Raw genomic sequence first — 14205 nt, 5'->3', positions numbered from 1 at the left:
TGTCCTCTTCCTCCTCACCTCAGGCCTCATCTCCTGAACTGAAGTCAGGGCTCTAACACAAGAAAACATCCATAAACATGCTCATTTATTACTGATATAATCACAATTACTTATTGTCAGCAGATTAGACATGTGACCCTCCGGTCTCCGGACAGCTAACAAGAGCCAGCTAAACAACAACAGCTGGTTATAAGCTAACATGATTCCAGCTAATATTAGGCTTGAGTATCCTAAAAATCACACTTTCCCCTGTTAAACAGTTTGATCATATTTTCACATCACTTGAGAGTTCATTCAGTAAACACTGGAGTCCAACAAAGTTACATCCACTTCAATGTGTTTGATTCACCATCGCTGGCTAACAGCAGCTAAAAGTTATTTGGTAACTCCAAATTGCTCATAGGTGTGAATGTGAGTGTGAATAGTTGCCTGTCTCTCTGTGTTAGCCCTGTAACAGCCTGGTGACCTGTACAGGGTGTAACCTGCCTCTCACCCTATGACAGCTGGGATGGGCTCCATGGATGGATGGATGGATGGATGGATGTAGGGATAAGAAAATGGACCTCAGATGAATGGAATCTGTAGTCTACCAACATCTAGAGGTAAAAACCTGTACACACTGTAACTTTAGCACTGATAAATTGAACATTCATGTACCAATTTGTGTCTATATGTTCAGAATAACTGCAAATGAAATAAAATGATCTGAAGTATAAAAACAGAGGTAGTTTGTGATGTCAGTTATTGTTTGTTATTTTGTTTACTGTTAAATGCTGAATTCCTCCTGAAGTGAGCAGCGTTACTCAGTTGCTTCATATTCTTACTTCCACTAAACACTTTAAAGTCATGTCTCATTATACAGCAGATATGACATTATGTTGTCATAACTGCTGTATGTCTGCGTTGGTTCTCAGTGATCCAGGTCATGGTACTGTAGTCTTTGCAGCTTGAGAAACAGGTTAGATTCATACCTGCTTTTATTTCCAGTGTACTCTGAACATATTTGAGGTCAAACTGATTTCTCTGTGTTTTTCCTCATATCAGATTTGAGTAGTTTTATTTTTCATAATGGCATAAAGAGGAAAATCATTTGTAGCTTTGCTGTTTTGAGGAAAAGGTCAAGCTCACAGCCTTGCTGTCAGCATAGTCTGTTCCACAAGAACGTTAGTGCCGGGCAGAACTGGAGAACGATGTGACCGTGGATGTTCAAATTCAGGCAATAGATGCATCGGCTACAAATGTTGGACAAGTTCAAATTCCAGCAGCCTTGACCTGGTAAAGGTCAGAGGTCAATGTTTCTGAAAATCTTGTCTATGTGACAACTCCTTAATGATGCCATCTCGGAGTTTCAAATTCCTCCCACAGAGCAGGAGAAATGCTTCATGTTTTATTCTTCTTGTTAAATAAATGCTGCCTTGGAGTCCATGATGTTTGTTAGCACTTCTTCTTCATTTCAAAGGTGCTTGTTATTGTTTTATTTTTCTCTGACTTACATGTAGCCTACAGACCTGATGATACTTTATTAATTCATCTAATTTTTCTGTCTGTTTTACATTACTCCAAGGAATAAAGCTGATTGTTTCATTTCCAAATATACTGACAGCTCTCCAGTAAGACATTACAGTTCAAAACTATCCAGTTATGAAGCTTAAATTTAATCTCAGTCAAACTGATTTGCACATGAACAAATAAAACACTGAAATAAAGCAGACATCAACCGTTAGTTATCATCTGAGTGAATTATATCTGTCTTTAACTTCCACTCAGCAGCAAAAGCCAGTGGAAGAAAACGTGGTGCCGGGAGTCAGGCGTCCTCTCCAAGTATAGTGAGCCTCAGCTGACAGTTGGTGAGGTGAGCTGGCTGTTAGACCAGCGGGAACGAACATCTCACCAAAAACACTTTTCTAATGAAGCTTGATAAATCACGCAGATAACTGAGGGTTACACGTCTACATTCTCAGCTAAAAACATTGTGAAAGTGTAGTTTGTGTCACATATTTTGAACTTTTTGGCAACTCTCCTTGGCCATTACTGCTTGTGCTTCAAAATTTCCAGCAGCAGCGTTTGTTTGCAATGAATCTTGGTGTAGGGTAGACCACAAAGGGTACACCCGACCTGTCCTTCAAATCCGGGGAACAGAAATCCGTGTAAGGAAGTACCTTCAAATTTGGACATCATTCATCATCTGGCTGTGATGTAATCGACCTTAAATTGGACCTCATTTTTTTCTTTTCTTTCTTTTCTCTTTTTTTTCTTCAGCCTGTCAGCTCTGGCACAGAGTTTGTTACACAGTATGTTAAAAATAACTGAAATTTAAAAAAAAGGGTCAAACATTAATAAGAAGAGCCTGTTGAGAACCTTTAGAGCTCATCTTGAAAGAGCAAATATGTTTGGCACAACAACGCATTCAGATCACAGTTCAATCTGCCAGACATGACAGGCTTTAAATTAATAAATAATAAAAGGAAAAGCAACCAGAGTAAATATGTATGTTTGGTTCATTTTGATGGTCTGCTATTTCTTGTTGTTTATTTGACATTAAACAGCTGCACTTTAACGTTTAAGAAACCAATTTTTCTTTTTAATGGAAGTTTAAATACTGCACATTGAATTAAAAAGTTTGAATTTTTCATTACATGCTTCACTTTATGTTGATGCCTTTGCCTATAATGCAATTTAATCAAATATATTGTGATCAAAAGGTTGTAAGGCTCTTTTGGGGAGGGGTGTCCTAGAGGAGAAGGGGAGGGTTTGTGACTGAGAGGATGCTGGTTTGAATCTCCTGACTGGCATGTACTGAAGAAATGGGATTTCCACCCTTGGATGGATCAAAAACCATCTGGAATCTGAACCATCACCAAAAAGCCCCAGAGACTCAGAGTGGCAGTGGAATTATGAGGTGTTGAGGTGCTGCCTGTCTCCACTCTCAGTGCAGCACTATGGGTCCTTGAGCAAGGCCCTTAACCCCAAATTACTCCACAGGTGCTTTCTAGGTGCCCCTCCTCTGCTGTGTGTGCTGGGCTAAATGCAGAGACTGAGTTTCACTACATGCATGTGTATGTGACAATAAAAGCTTGTTGTTTGCACTAACTCAAGGGTCACAGCTATACCTGCCTCTTTCATCAGAGTATTTTTGTAAGAAACAGCAAAATTAACACTTTTACAGTGTAGCCGATATTTTCATATTTTTTCCTGAACATGCACAAAAGAGCTTAGAAATGGCAACAAGACTGTGTTCTGGAATCTTTGATTTTAAGGCAAAATATTTTATTTTTAGGGTTTTTTGCCAACTAAAAAGAAGGAAATCAGCAATGTCTCACCTCTTCCTGTACAAAACTCTCAACCTCAGGCTTTGCTGCATGTGACACATGTATGATATTTCTGGAGTGATGACAGAAGTGAGAGAAACAAACACAAAAGCAAAACAAAGAATCTTGACCCTAAAACTGCAATGAAAACCCTGGATTCTGTCATTAAACCCCTAATTATTAAGTTGTAACTAAAACTGTTGTAACTGAACACTGAAAGAAACCCTCAAACCTGAGAAAATTGAAATGTAATTATTTAATTGATTCAAATGTATAGTTTCTATTTGAAATACGTCTTAGATAGTTTAACAAAATGTAATTTATTACAGTGACTCGTTTAATTTGGTGATTCAAATATATTTTCTCTTTCATCCTGAGTGATCTAATGTTTCTGTTTTTGAGTTTTTAAAATTTATTTTTGATCTTAATCTAATTTTAAGATAGAGTTGAATATTACTAGTACAATGTAGGGCAAAGCTGAGGTCAAAGGTCAAGAACAAGTTGTTAATTATCACATTTGTGGTTGTCTTTATGGACTGGAGTCAGTAATAGACATGGATACTAGAAGGATACCACTGGATATTTACATCTTTAACTTTTCATTTTTTAGTACATGCTCATCATATCAGATGTGTGTGTGTGTGTGTGTGTGTGTGTGTGTGTGTGTGTGTGTGTGTGTGTGTGTGTGTGTGTGTGTGTGTGTGTGTGTGTCCTCAGTGAACTGTATCAGTCTCTGCAGTAGCTTCCAGCTGCAGCAGTCAGTTCACTTTCTGTTCAGTCTGACTGAGGGAGGTTTTTGTACGACTGTTTTTCACTGTGTGAACACACGCTCACTGCCAGGCCAGTGCAAACTCAGACAGTAATAAACTGCTGCATCTTCAGCCTGGACTCCACTGATGGTCAGAGTGAAGTCAGAGTTTGATCCACTGCCTGTAAAACGAGCTGGAATCCCTGATGCTCGACTGCTAGCATAATAAATAAGCAGTTTAGGAACTCCTCCATCTTTCTGTTGGTACCAGGCTAAATAGTGGTAGCTGTTATAAACAAAAACATTCTGACTGGTCCTACACTTGATGGTCACAGATCCTCCCACAGCAGAGCTCACTGCTCCAGGCTGAGTCACTGTGATCTGTCCTCTGGACTCTGAGGATACAGAGACACAAACATAAAGCAGCTTGATGGTTTTGTCAGCTTCATTTCAGAGGGACAGATGTTGATAGAGGAGAGGAGTTTGATTCTCTGGACTTTACCTGTGAAGCAGCAGCAGAGGAGAGTCCAGATGAGGACGCAGATCAAAGTCATGTTTTTGATGAGGACGATTTCTGTGGCTTCTGTTGTGATGAAGGACAGCTGTCAGTCATCCAGTGTTCAACTGTCAGGACTATAAAGTCTCCCAGAGCACTGGAGCATGGTGCTGCTGATGCAAAGTGGCTCTCTATGGAAATGCTCTCACTGACAGTAACTACAACAGGGACCCTGATCTGATGATTCTGTTTTCCAGTGGATAAATCTCATTCTCATTTCAGTGTCCAGTTACATTTGACTGCAAATTTTTTTATCCAAATACATGCTGCTTTTTAAAATTCCCATAACTTTCTTACAAAGGAACACAAATCATTGTAATATTTTGAATCTCTTTCTTTATTTTGTTTTTTGCTCACAAAGGTCAAAGTGCCACAATCAACAACTATCTTTGTCTTTGGTAGCATGCAGAGCTAAATTTAGATTTTCATTTGAAGATGAACTTTTCTTTTACTCAACGTGAGGCTCTTTACAGGCTGGAATAGATTTCACTGAATTAAAATCATTCACTGCTAATTTAACAGTTTATTTCAGTTTAAATGAATCAGTGTGCTGTTTGTCTGCAGTGGACATTTGCTCTCTGACTGCTTTTAAGTTTGTTTATTTGATTTTACTTTTTTACAACTTTTACTCTGTTACCTGTTCATAGTAAAATTGTTATTAAACTGTAATTGCTTGTTTTGTTATGATCAGAGTTTTAAAAGTGAACAGGCTGTTATGAGAAGTGATGTGATAAATATCTACATATTTACACAAGTCTGTGATCAGACAGCAGTACACAGACTGCTGTCAGTGTTTCCACTCAGTAAATTAATTCTGTTCTGTCCTCAGTTACACATGATCATCATTTCTGAGCTGTCAAATATTAAATTGATCCTTTCTCTGCTGCTGTTAGCTGTCATTAAACTGTAAGATCAGTACAACTCTGGTCCAACATTAGAGTCCAGAGGTCCTTTCACTGAGCTCAGCTGCAGTCCTCATTATCACACTGATCCAGAATCATTGTTGTCACATCATTAGAGTCTATACTGCAGTACTGAAATATTACTCAACATGGAGTTCTCACAGATTTGTTCATCTTTTCCTCATTGTGTGCACCATTTTAAACACAGGGTGGCCAGCAGGAGAGTCAGTGACATCATCATTGTGCTGCTGCTGTGTGAGTGGCTGTGAAAGGCCTGGACAGCCTCTGATCAACACTGGCCTCTTAACAGCTGGGAGCAGAGAGGCAGGACACATATGCAAACACACAGAGTCAGTCAGCTGCAGCTGTCCTCAGTATAACATGCAGTGAACAGTGAGCACACAATTTAATCATTCATGACATCTAGTGGAGAGATCAGTTTGAATTAAAACAAATGCTTTTTCTGATGTACTTAAAGAACAGCTGTTAGACAAATGTCTTCACTGACAGTTGGATTTATTTCCCAAGTAAATGTGAAATGATTCAAACATGAATTCAGATTTGAATTGAAATAAATACAGATGTTTTACCCACCAAATGTGTATAAAATACCTTTAAGAAGCAGAAGGCAGTTGGCTACCCTCTGGAGTGTTTGAGCTTTAGACCTTACTTTGGTTTTTCTTGTTTATGTGTTAATCTTTAATCTTGTAACTCCGTTGCTGTCTCCAGACCCTTGATGTCATACCTTTTTGTCTCCTATTTAACATCCACATGTAAATCATACCTTCAATCATTGCTCTCTTCTCACTTCCTCTCATACTGATACAAATACCAGGCTTTTTCAGTGGCTCTGAGTCACTGACCATCCCAGACCCACGCTCTGGACTTGGAGCCATTTCTTCAACAGTTAGAAGTGAATAAAACTGTTCCAAGTTTGACTTTTCAACACTTGATTTCACTGTAAGAAAATGTGAACTCTAAACATTGAATTTAATGTAAACATAAAGCTGAGAGAGATTTGTTCACTGTGTCTTATCTGTGACAGCTCACAGAAGATTGTCGTACCTCTCATCCAAGAGGCTTCTTCAGCTCTAAAAGCAAAAGGTGGAGAGTCGCAGGTATTTAAACCCTTGGGAGGTGGTCGTTGATCTGCTATTAATCATGTTCATCATCACACGAGCCAAGCTGTGAACAAAGCTGTGGGTCATTACCATCAGGGGGTTTGGGTGGAACCACTGTGAGATGTTGCCCCATCCCATCATGTGACCTACTGAGGTCACCTGAAGTAAGGTGTGAGTGGGGGTTGAGGTGCCTGAAAAAGGACCTCCAGACTGCATTGTAGATGGAGGACAGCTGGTGTTGTAATCCACCTCCTGTGTTCAGTGATGGTCATTCATAGTGGACATAGATGGCCTCTTTTACTCCTCTTTCAGACCATCTGTCTTCCTGGTCCAAACTGTGAACAGTGCCGTCCTCAAAGACTGTCCTTTATTCTTTAGGTGCAGATATACAGCTGGGAGTTTTGTCCTTGGGATCAATCAGGTTTTGTCTTAGCTGGGTGGCTCTGAAGTAAAGTGGGACGTCATGCTTGGAGAAAATTCTCCTGAATTTCTCTGACAAACCTGCTGCATAAGGAATGACAGTGAGCACCTCCAAAGGGGAGAACCTCCACTAGGGTTTAAATACCTGGGACTCTCCACCTTTCAGTTTTAGGACTGAAGAAGACTCCTGGATAAGAAGTGAATGTCTTCAAAAGAACTTAAAGAAGTCCAGTGGCTGTTTTTAAGCTCTTAATGTTATCATGACCTGGATGACTGAGAACCTAAACAAACATTGACAGAAGATTCAAATCTCTTGTGCTGCTTAGAGACTGTGTGCTATTGAACCTGAATACACACTGTGTGAATAGTGTAGTGAATGTGTGTGGACTTCTTACTTGTGTGGACATAAATCTGCAGTTAAATTGTTGAATCCTGCCTCCTGAAAGAAGCTGTCACCATGTAAATGAAATGAAAGGGTTAAACTCAAAGGGCTTCATACAACATGTCTTCACTCACCCATTCACACACATTCATACAAGAACTTTTTTCTACATCTAAGTGCTTCTATCTGACATTCACACTGCAGTGAACACACTGGGAGCAACTCAGGGTTCGGTTTCCTGTCTAGGATACTTTGGCATTGTAGTAATGCCACAGCTGCAGTTGAGGAAACACACTTGGAGGCTGGAATTCTCTTCAACCGTCATGCAATTTATTACAAGTGCTATTTACAAGGAGGGTCAGGATGGTGTTATGACCAAAAAAATAAAAGAGATACAAAACAGATCTCCAAGATGGTGGCAGCATGGAACAGAGCATTCAACAAACATTTGGTAATATTGACATGACTTGACTTAGTGCTAATAAATGGTTTTGAATATGTGGGCCCATTGTATTTTATTTTTCTATGACATGGAAATAATGAGAATGATAATGCTAAGAGATAAATACCAAAAATCTGCATACTATTGAATCAAACTGAAATTAAAGCAAACCAATGAAGGACTGGACCAATGTAGTGTTGGCCTCACTTTTACCACTGAACAACCTCTATTTTGCCAGCAAGATGTTTTCCTATTAGAAGTCATTGCAGTCTGTTGTCAGCCATTAACACATTTAGTCTTACAGGGCACGGGCTACCCCCTGACAGGCATCCAGACTGGAGCAGCCAGGGATCAAACATCCAACCTTCCAATTAGTAGATGGTCTGCTCTTCCTCTTGAGCCACAGCCACCCCAAAATGTGTTTTCAGCTTCTGAGTAAATCATGTGTTATGACTGAAAACTCCTCCTCAGCCTGGATGGACCTCATGGTTCCTTCTGTTGTTGGTTCAGTGGTGAAAAACGATCTTCAAGTATTTCTGTGTGAGCAGAATGTGTTACTGACAGCACACAGCTGCAAATCATGGATGAAGGTTTTTGACTTCAAGTACATGATATAGTTAAGATTTATATTATCAACTGTGAACCTGAGGTCAAAGGTCATGATCAAGCATTTTTCAAACAGTATCCTGTGGGTCCTCTTTAATTTTTGGGAAAACAATTAAAAGTAATAAATTAACAGGACATGAATGGATCCTGGTCTCTGAAAGAGGCAGACATTTGATTTTTGTTTTTTAAACTATTAACTTGATGCATGTTCATTTAAACATCACTGATTCTTCATAAAGTGTGGGTGTGGGTGTGTGTGTGTGTGTGTGTGTGTGTGTGTGTGTCCTCAGTGAACTGTATCAGTCTCTGCAGTAGCTTCCAGCTGCAGCAGTCAGTTCACTTTCTGTTCAGTCTGACTGAGGGAGGTTTTTGTACGACTGTTTTTCACTGTGTGAACACATGCTGACTGTTGATAACATGAACACTCTTACAGTAATAAACTGCTGCATCTTCAGCCTGGACTCCACTGATGGTCAGAGTGAAGTCAGAGTTTGATCCACTGCCTGTAAAACGAGCTGGAATCCCTGATTCTTGAGTGCTAGCAGCATAAATGAGACGTTTAGGAGGTTTTCCATCTTTCTGTTGGTACCAGGCTAAACAGTGGTTGTTGCTGTAAACAAAAACATTCTGACTGGTCCTACACTTGATGGTCACAGATCCTCCCACAGCAGAGCTCACTGCTCCCGGCTGAGTCACTGTGTATTGTCCTCTGGACTCTGAGGATACAGAGACACAAACATAAAGCAGCTTGATGGTTTTGTCAGCTTCATTTCAGAGGGACAGATGTTGATAGAGGAGAGGAGTTTGATTCTCTGGACTTTACCTGTGAAGCAGCAGCAGAGGAGAGTCCAGATGAGGACGCAGATCAAAGTCATGTTTTTGATGAGGACGATTTCTGTGGCTTCTGTTGTGATGAAGGACAGCTGTCAGTCATCCAGTGTTCAACTGTCAGGACTATAAAGTCTCCCAGAGCACTGGAGCATGGTGCTGCTGATGCAAAGTGGCTCTCTATGGAAATGCTCTCACTGACTCACACGGGGATCAATATGATGATGCTGTTCACTATAAGAGAGAATTTTTCACAACATAATTTCTATGTAACTCACACAAACCCTTCAGGATTTATAGACAGGTGACAAATTGAGGACAAACTTGAACCCTTGACCCCTACAGTGAGGGGATCTAAAGGGACACTTTGTTGAAATGGTTTGAGACCACTTCTTCCTTTAGAGTTGTTCTAAGTAATCTCCTTCATCCATTTCTATCCTGATGCAGTGGTGTCTTCTATGATAAAAATGTCTGATCACTGAATACTTCATACATTAATCACATGCTGTGTCCTTCAAGGCCATCATGAACATTTAGGTGATTCTGCACAGATGTGTTTAGAGCTCTCTGTCACCATCAGAGGTGGGAAGGAATGAAGCAGAAATACTTTGTTACTGTACTTAAGCAGATTTTTCAGGTATCTGTACTGTACTTCAGTTTTTATTTTTCTGACAACTTTTTACTTTTACTCTCTACAGTTTTACACAAGTATCTGTACTTTCTACTTCTTACATTTTCAAAACAGATTCGTTACTTTAGGTTTAACATCTGAGAGAAGTTTTCATTTCCGGTCACTGCGCGCCTTCAAACATCAAACCGATCTGAGCGTAAACGGGGGAATAAGAAGGGACAATTGTATCGGTGTATCCGTCCCTGCGGCTTACCACATAAAAAGACATGAAAGAGGCAAAACCATATAATTTATGCATCATTTCTACTGCTGTACTCAGGGCTGACAGTGGGCCAGAGTAGATTTTAGAGCCCGTACTTCTTCACTTTTACTTGAGTAAAGAAGTTAAATCAGTACTTCAACTTTTACTAGAGTATTTTTTAACCCAATTATTTGTACCTCTACTTAAGTACAGAATGTCTGTACGTTTGCCACCTCTGGTCACCATCATGAACACCAAATGATGGGACATGTTTCTTCTTCCCTCCAGCAGAGCTCACAGAATTGGAGAATCAGTGCCAACGAGCACTGAAGCTCTTATGTTCAGTGGTGGCTCAACACAATTTATTAGAAATATGTCTGTATTCATTTTACAATATTTATTTATTTACAGTAAGGTACAAAGAAAGAACACCCTCTTTCAATTCTAAGGTTTTGTGTATCAGGATATAATAAAAAAAAGTCCTTAGCAGGTCTTAAAATGAGGTAAATCCAACCTCAGATGATCAACAACACAACATATTACACTGTCATTATTCAAAATGCAGAAGCAGCATGTTAAAGATTAAATATACCTCATGATTTAGCAGCTCACAGAACCACCTTTAGCAGCAACAATGTGCAGTAATTGTTTTCAGTATGACTTTATCAGTCTCTCACATTATTGTGGAGGAATTTTGGCCACTCTTCTTGTGGCAGTGACTGCAAAGTGTGCAGCTCCTGTGGCTGTAAAGCAAGTCCAAATTTTTACCTTCCACCATCGTGCTGACAGCTGGTATGAGGTGTTTGTGTCAAGGTGCTGGGTTGGTATGGGGTGTTTCATCAGTCTGTTACACCTCTAGGTGACAAGATGGTGGGATTGGCATCCTCCAAGGCAGACGGAGTTCACACCCCTGAGTGATCTGCTCATTGACGGCGAGGTATTTAAGGGTCAGTTATTCTCCGCCAGTTCGTTCGTCCTCCACGGAGTCTGCTAGAGGAGCTCGGCTCACCACTTGGAGAAATTACCATCTCTCATTTATTGGCCCTAACCTGTTCGTCTTCCTGCTGCCCTCCTCTGCCTGCCCACTCTCCACTTGTACCCAGCAGCTCGTCTTGGATCCGTCTCCTGTTTTCTGGACTTGTCTCTCAATCCCAGCTCATCTGCACGTGATGTAAGGTCACTAAGTTTCCAGTGTTAGTCCCCAGTTATCTTACCTGGCTTTGAAGTAACAGTCATTCCCTCTCTCCACAGCCATCACTCCCGTTTCCGGTGCGTGCTCAGACCAGGTCTCCTCCACTCCCAGTAATTCCTCTGCTCCCAAATTTGTATTATAAATTAAAAAACCCTGAGCATCTGATTCTAGTTGTTTTGTGGGTCTATTAGGTTAGGGCCATGACAGTTTGTGCTGATATGCTGACTTTGACTTCCTCCAAGCACACTGCTGCGCTCCACTTTAGTTTCATCTGTCCAAAGGACATTGTTCCAGAAGTCTTGCAGTTTTTTTGGGTGCAGTTTTGTCATGTTCTTTTAGAGAGAAGAGGCCTTCCAAACAAGCCATACTTGTTCAGTCTTTTTCTAAGTGTAGTCATGAAGTTTAACATGTGTCCATTAGTTGAACCTCGGATCCAAGAGGAACAATGAAGTTTTTATCCTGGTTGCAGAAAGCTGGGCCAGCTCTTTATCCTCTCAAGGACATTTGAGTGTGTGTGGGAGTTTGTCCATCCAGTCTACATGTGTTTTGTGGACTTGGACAAACCATTCAGTTGCTTCCCTCAGGGTGTCCTGTGGCAGGTGCTGTGGGAGTATGGGGTGTCTGGCCTGTTGTGGGTGTTGGACTCCACCAGGGCTGCTCTTTGTCACTGATTCTGTTAATAATTTTTATGGATAGACAGCAGGGGAAGGCCACGCTCATGTGTCTGGCCAACAAGGGCTTCCCCTCAGACTGGAGGCTGTCCTGGAAGGTGGACGGCAGCAGCAGCAGTGATGGGGAGGAGAGCAGGAGCCCTGTGGTGCTGCAGAATGACGACTTCTACAGCTGGAGCAGCACCCTGAGGCTCACTGCAGACCAGTGGGGGAAGGTGGGCTCTGTGAGCTGTGAGGCCACCCAGGGCTCCCAGGCTCTGGTCTCAAAGATACTGAGCAGAGACCAGTGTTCCCAGTCCTGAACTGACTGGGACTCTGCTACTGCTCCCAGTCTCTTCTCTCTGTGTCTCTGTTTCACTCAGAGTTCAAAATTCATCTTTTCTTGCTTGTGTCTTTGTTGATGGTTTGAATACTTAAAATAATAATAATAAAAACAATATTCAAATAGTTGTTCCTGTGTTTCAATTTAGCTGCTGTTTGAAATGAATGCATGTGTGAGCTTGTATTGCTGCTGCTGTGTGGACATAAATCTGCTGTCCTGCTGTGTAGTCCTGTCTCCATCTGGGGAGAAGAAAGAAGCCGTCATCATGTAAAATCCTGAATAAGGTTAGAGCAAAGACAGAGCAGCTGTGCTTCCTCTCACATATTTCTGTATCTCAGCTTCATGTAGTAACACCTGTGTGCAGTAATGTGAGTTTTATGAAGCTTTTCATGTTGCTTTAAGATGATTTTAATAACTTTGGCTTGAAATTTATAACTGAGAGTTCATACTTGATGATCAAATCAGTACATTTCAGGGGTCTCATTTATAAACGTGGTGAATGAAGAAAACATGGCCTGAAATAGACGTGCATCATTTCCACTGCAAAAGTTGGAATTTCTAATTTCTAAAGCTGAAGTTAACAGGAGAAGGTGTGAACCTGAAACCTAAGTTTTATTACAGTAGAAGTCTTTCTGAAAGTGCTCTAACTAAGTTTAAGGATCTAATTCCTTCATTATTATGCTCTTCAGTGCCAACACAGTCCAGAGCAGCTACCTAAACTCTGCTCCCAGTGAGGTCGATTATCTCGTCAATAGTTTTACATCCTCACTGCGTATAACTTTGGATACTGTGGCTCCTCTGAAAAGGAAAGCTTCAAATCAGAAGTGCCTGACTCCGTGGTATAATTCACAAACGCACAGCTTAAAGCAGATAACCCGAAAGCTGGAGAGGGAATGGCGTCTCACTAAATTAGAAGATGCTCATTTAGCCTGGAAAAAGAGTTTGTTGCTCTATAAAAAAGCCCTCCGTAAAGCTAGGACATCTTACTATTCATCATTAATTGAAGAAAATAAGAACAACCCCAGGTTTGTTTTCAGCACTGTAGCCAGGCTGACAAAGAGTCAGAGCTCTGTAGAGCCGAGTATTCCTTTCACGTTAACTAGTAGTGACTTCATGGATTTCTTTACAAATAAAATTTTAGACATTAGAGAAAAAATTATTCATAACCATCTCAAAGATTATTCTTCATGTTCGGCTGCTTTCAGCACTGCTGGTATTTGTTTAGACTCTTTTGCTCCAGTTGATCTTTCTGAGTTAACTTCAATAGTTACTTCCTCCAAACCAGCAACATGTTTGTTAGATCCCATTCCTACTAGACTGTTCAAAGAAGTCTTTCCAATTATTGATGCTTCAATCTTAAAAATGATCAATCAGTCTTTATTAGTTGGCTATGTACCACAGGCCTTCAAGGTGGCTGTAATTAAACCTCTACTTAAAAAGCCATCACTGACCCAGCTGTCTTAGCTAATTATAGGCCAATCTCCAACCTTCCTTTTCTCTCAAAGATTCTTGAAAGAGTAGTTGTAAAACAGCTAACTGATCATCTGCAGAGGAACGGTTTATTTGAAGAGTTTCAGTCAGGTTTCAGAATTCATCACAGTACAGAAACAGCATTAGTGAAGGTTACAAATGATCTTCTTACAGCCTCTGACAGTGGACTCATCTCTGTTCTTGTCCTGTTGGACCTCAGTGCAGCTTTTGATACTGTTGACCATAACATTTTATTACAGAGATTAGAGCTTGCTATAGGTATTAAAGGTACTGCACTGCAGTGGTTTGAATCATATTTATCTCATAGACTCCAATTTGTTCATGTAAATGGGGAGTCTTCTTCA

The sequence above is a fragment of the Archocentrus centrarchus genome, chromosome 11, assembly GCF_007364275.1.
Source record: "Archocentrus centrarchus isolate MPI-CPG fArcCen1 chromosome 11, fArcCen1, whole genome shotgun sequence".
In the NCBI taxonomy this organism is placed as follows: domain Eukaryota; kingdom Metazoa; phylum Chordata; class Actinopteri; order Cichliformes; family Cichlidae; genus Archocentrus; species Archocentrus centrarchus.
This window is presented reverse-complemented; position numbering follows the sequence as displayed.